The 5,939-nt window shown below is 37.6% G+C and overlaps 1 pseudogene; it reads right to left on the bottom strand.

Annotated features, from left to right (window-relative positions):
* Nucleotides 1-2,990: 2,990 nt before the first annotated feature.
* On the bottom strand, nucleotides 2,991-3,590 carry LOC108362102 (uncharacterized; annotated as a pseudogene).
* Between the last annotated feature and the right edge of the window lie 2,349 nt (nucleotides 3,591-5,939).

Genomic DNA, 5,939 nt, shown 5'->3' with positions numbered 1-5,939 from the left:
CCTTACTTGTTTGAAGCATTTTTGTTCCAGCTGAATCGGACGATATCATTTTTGTAGGCCTGGGACAGATTCTGTAACCAGTTAACGACAATTTTCGAATCGGTATCGGTTTTGTCGACGTTTGATATCAAATATTTGTAAGTCAACAAGTGCGATATCGATCCGAAACTTGTCGCTAACTGGCTACAGAATCTCTCCCCTGAAAGGCTTCTTCATCCGTCAAAGTATTTTTCTTGAACCTTGGATCGACTAAGGTTAAAACTGATAAAATAATATTTTTCTGTGGCGATAAGTTCAAGTGTTTTAGCCGATATCATATAAATTAGTAATGAAAATTTTTTCTAAACCTGAAATGCATATAATGGCGAGGGTTTAATGTAAATAATCGGTATCGGATACCGAAAAGGAAGTATAGGGTACCGAAATCTTTTTTAAGTATTGGGGACAATTCAGCACATCACTAGTCGCCCTCATTCTCGCCGCTCTCAGTTGTCAACTCTACGGTGACGTCACGCTAAAATTACTCTCACGAATTCTGCTGCAATCGGCGCAATCTTGTATTCTATCATTCTTGATTTGTATCTCTGCAAAAATTCTGGAGGTATATCCTTAGTTTCCTTTCACAGCTCATGTACTCGATTTTACGGACTTGGATACTTAGTAAGCTGTGCTTTTAGTTGTTTTCGCAAATTCTCAATGAGATTCATGCCCACGGATTGTGGAGGTCATTTGAAATTAGCAAATTTTTGCTTTTGTATCCAGTCTTTGCGAATATGTGCAGTGTGTTTTGGGTGATTTTTCAGCAGAAACTCTCATTTTTTCGACTACATCTTGCAAATTTTGTTGAAATATGAACAGATACTGTTCCTCACGCATAAGAAGAAGCATGCATTTTGTTGATTCAGAGTTGTATACAAAATTACTGTGGTATGAAAGGGAGCAACAACCGGACTATGGCAGAGTGGCACAAGTCATGAATGTGTAATAGTGCCCGAAACTAATTGCAAAATTGTAAAAACATTGCAAATTATTGTCTATTATAGATACTAGTACAGATAGTTCATAGTTCAGTGTAAAATAATTAATATTATACCGTACATGGTAATGAACTGTTAAATGCTGAAAACGCTTGTAACATGTAGATCACTAAAACTTGGGTGTGCTTAATGGACTGTCTGGGCGATTAGGGCAATTGCGAGGTGGACGATGACCGCAACATTTTCTCCATACAATTTGCATTGGTTAATGTGGCTGTCTTGGTCAAACTTGGAGGTAGAGAAGCGGTTCACCGTGAAACAAAAACACTGAAAAAGAAGACCTTCGGTTTTCCTTACTTGCAAGTAAAAGTTATGTATACCTGGCTGGATATGGTACCAAAAACAAAGTTAAATGTGGTGGGTTGTTATGCAAATGCACTGGGCACTAAAAGGCATTGTATCCAATTGCTAAACAAAAATGTTCCATCGTTTTGAGTAGATATAATTAACAAGTAATTTTTAGCAAAAAAAAACCGACTTCAACTCTCATATGAAAAAATTATATATATATATATATCTCAGGATCCAGATTCCGACGAACTGATAACCTCCTTTTTTGGAAGTCGGTTAAAAATAATGTTTTACAATTAAGGGTTCTAAATGTTGTTGGTTACACACACCTCAGTTATTTGAGGATTTATTTAAATCCTTAATGCATAAATGCATTCGGCATTTGAATAAAAGCTTTTTAACTCTTTCCGGCAATTGCGAGGTGGACGATGACCGCAACATTTTCTCCATAAAATATGCACCGGTCAATGTGGCTCTCTTGGTCAAACTTTTCCTTACTTGCAAATAAAAGTTATGTATACCTAGCTGGATATGGTACCAAAAACAAAGTTAAATGTGATGGGTTGTTATGCAAATGCACTGGGCACTAAAAGGCATTGTATCCAATTGCTTAAAAATACGTTTCACTGGATCAAATGCAGCGATCGAAAGCTTTTTTATTTTGCAAATTTTCAACTAGCCAATTCTGTATACCAAACCTTAGTCGAGGCATAAACTTTACTTGCACAACAGCTAGTATTAGCATTACTAAACTTAATTAGTTTTTTAAACTGCTTACTAAACGTAAAACGATTTATTTCATTGAAAACACCGCAATTTTATAATTCATAACTCAGAAATTCAGATTTGCAACACGAAAATGAATAATGAAGAAGAGATAAAAAAACAATGATGCAAACGCTTTCTTTTAGAGCGATATCAAGAAAAGGAGTTGCTGCCTGCGATAGCAGTTTTTAATAAAACACAATCTTTGGAGTATGCGAACAATACGCTATACTTTTAAAATTTTGTGTATTTCTGCGTCTTTTCTGCTGGGCTGTACAACTTCAAATATTTTCACTTTTTCTACGACATGACGTGATATAAAATTTGATGAGGACCGTTAGGCTGGATTCCTATGTAAATCAAAGTGTACATGATGTGTGTGTGTATTTAAATATATGCATTATACATTATCTTTAACAAACATATGCTTAATAGTACAAAACAGAAAAGAGATGTCATTATTTTTGAGCACAGCAGAAATACTTATTTAACATACATAAGTTACATAATAACATAGGAACTACACTACTCAGCTTTACTTATCGGCGGCAATAGGAGTAGTTCTAGTACTATTTTCCTTAAGTTTTGTGGTATAAATATGTTAGTAGGCATCATTGGAAATAAGCGTACTGATTTTGTCAAAATTACAACAAACACGTCGCTACTGACAACACCTTATTATTATTCCACCGTGATCCGAATCCATATTAAACATTTTTACCGTGTCTTGCAGCGACTTGATTGCTTGAAAATTTCGCATCAATTGGGCACGATCAGAGCAAAGCCATAATTGTCGACATCACTGATTCATAGCGTATGCTCATGTATGTGTGAAAGCAGCGCAGTTTTTCCCCCGTGTACGTGTAAAAGCAGAAGAGAAAAATTTGGCACGCGTGCCTATGAAATGGCCACCCTTGCTTTAGAATCAAAAAGCCCTCCTCTAGACCCACCTATTTGTTTTTTTTTTCTGGTTTTCGTGCAAAGTAGGCTGTCTACCAAACCAGCAACTATACACCTGTCGTCATACTTAATAGGGCCATACAAGTTGCCTGTAAAATTGCCTCGTAAACACCGTATTACATATGAATCAAATACTTACAAAAATCGCCGCCAAATTTAATTCCACTCTTTATTAGACATCCCTTGGCTTTTAGATACATGTAGGCGGCAAGGCTTTCCAAAAATTCCGATTTATTATCTTTGCTTGTGTATGCATAAGACTCCCAAAAAGTATGACAAAAAGCACGACTCTTCTAACTCCAACGTAAGGCATTCGGTATCATGTGCTGCATTTTTTGTGACTACGCTTGAGGCACCCCTAGATTTGTTACCCTTTCCATAGCATCCTTTCTCATAAATTCGCCTAATGCTGTCTGAATCATATACTTCAACGGAAATGCCAGTAAACACTCCTTTTACTATATGGCCATGAGGATAAGGCGGTTGTGTTGCACTTTTCCTTGTAATCTTTTTAATTATAATTGGGGACAAGTGCATAATCAAAACAATACTATTTTATCTGGCTTAAGCTTTAAAGTCAGCTACTGCTAATATTGGCAGTCGCTGCCGCAGCAAATACAATACGGCGTTGTCAGTCACAGCTTTTTTTGACATTCCCTTTTGTTTGTTTACATTTTTGTTGTTGTCTTTTAGGCTTCAGTGACATGAACAGAAGTTGGCTGCATTTTATTAATGTCAAATTCAGCACGTGAAGTTTGCTGCGATGAAGGCAGTGGCAGTGAGTTTAGAATTTGGGCTAAACTGAGCAGTACTGCCAGCTGCCACTGCTGTATTGTGAGTCGCTTCATTGGACACCACACTTTCTAAAAACCAGCTGATTTCGAAAAACTGCCACTGCCACTGCGTTATTGTATTTTGGGGTTTAATCCTACTAGTCTAACGATGTCGGAAAAACATCGATGCGTCGAAAATATCGCTGTTTTGCTTGGATGTATCGAAAATTTTCCACTCGATGTATAAATAGTCTATGTATCGATGCATCGATGTTTTTTGAACACTGAAATTTCTAGCACATTGAACCGTCAATCCAGTTTTTGAATTGAACAAAGAAGAGAAAAGACTATGTAGCCCAGTAAAATTAGACCTTTTTTTAATAAAATTTGTAACAGCAATTTTTTGGTGCAGTTTACTTCTATTAGACACGCAGATCATGGATCCACAGTCTTGCACCTAAATTTCATTTGGCAACATTCCGCCATCTTGGATTTAAGTTTTTTTTTTGAGTTTTTTGCGATTTGCAAGCGTATTTTGCATTTTTAGTAAAAAATGGTTATGTAGAGAATTTAGTTTCCCACAGTGAAAGGTTTTTTAAAAATAACATTTTTCATTGTCAAAAATTAGCAAAAACTGCGAAAAAATTTTACATTGTCACGGGTTTCGCCATTTTTTGACAATTTCTGTTGAAAATACATAGCATATTGAAATTCTAAAGTTGTAGAGAATTTCATTCTTCACAACTTCTATACCTACATTTTTTTTTGTGCGACGCTTGCATCACGGCAGGGACGTGCCAAACATAGCGATTATCCCAGTAAAATTAGATAAATTTGGTAGGAAAATTAAAAAAAAAAGTTAACAGCGATTTTTTTATGCAGTTTACTTCTATTTGGCACGTAGATCATGGATCCACAGTCTCGCTCCTAAGTTTCATATGGCAACATTCCGCCATCTTAGATTTTATTTTTTTGGGTATTTTGCGATTTGCAAGCTTATTTTGCATTTTTCGTAAAAAATTGTTTTACACAAATATGTAGAGAACTTAATTTCTCACATTTTTTATTAAGAAAGTTTTTTAAAAATAACATTTTTTATCTTAAAAAACTAGCAAAAACTGCGAAAAAATTTTACTGTCATGGTTTTCGCCATTTTTTGAAAATTTCTGTTGAAAATACATAGCATAATGAAATTCCACGGTTGTAGAGTATTTCCTTCTCCACAACTTTTGTACCTACATTTTTTTGTACGACGCTTAGGTAGACCACGATCGGCTTCGCGATAAACATAGCGATGTACTCATTTCCAAACCACCGCTGAGGTAGAGTTTTTCGGCGCTTTTTTTTAACGTGGTTTCCCAGTAGACCTAATCCGCGGGCAACGTTGTTTTTTTTTTTTAATGAATGCAGGTGAAGGTGTGAAAATGAGTTTTATGGCGCATCCCGTACATCGCCACCTCCCTCTCTCCCCTGCACGACAAGTTACAGGTATTCTAGATAGGCGCTTGTGTGTGTGGGTGTGTTCGACTTATACACAAATCATTGTGTTTTATTTGGTGGGGGTTAGTGGGACCTTCGCTGGACTCTGGAGCGGCTGAGCATACCTCAGCCTTCGATAAAACCCACCTCATAAATGGCGCCCGACCAGGGCCCAGCTCAGAATTCTACCAAATAACGCCAGACCAACTCCTCCCAATCCTATACTCCGCGGCGAAGCACTCCAATGGTTCTGCGTAATTAATTAATCCGCACCGAATTTGAACGATTCTTTCTTCCGCGTCGACACGTAAGTCAGTTGGAAGACGCCATTCGCCAGCGGAAACAGCTAAACCGAGAAAAGGCCAAGGACTACATCCTCGCCCTCCAAACGCTAATCCGACAGCACCCAACGATGTGCAACGAAGACCACTTGGAGTGCATTTACGAAGGCTTGCGCGTGGAGTACCGACTATTCATAAAGCGGAGCGAAGTCCATACTATCGAAGAGTTGATGGGGATCACTGACGAATATGAGCTACTCAAAAGCGAGGAGGCCAGGCAAACCAGGCAAGCGGCACACTGCCTATCCACTCCAGACCAACGGTAAAATGGGAAGAACACTTGCTGGAGATGC

The sequence above is a fragment of the Rhagoletis zephyria genome, unplaced genomic scaffold (genome assembly GCF_001687245.7).
Source record: "Rhagoletis zephyria isolate East Lansing unplaced genomic scaffold, Rhagoletis_zephyria_1.1 Rzeph_scaffold_00932, whole genome shotgun sequence".
NCBI classification, from domain to species: Eukaryota; Metazoa; Arthropoda; class Insecta; order Diptera; family Tephritidae; genus Rhagoletis; species Rhagoletis zephyria.
The sequence above is the reverse complement of the archived record's forward strand: the minus strand, read 5'-3'. Positions and strand labels throughout refer to the sequence as shown.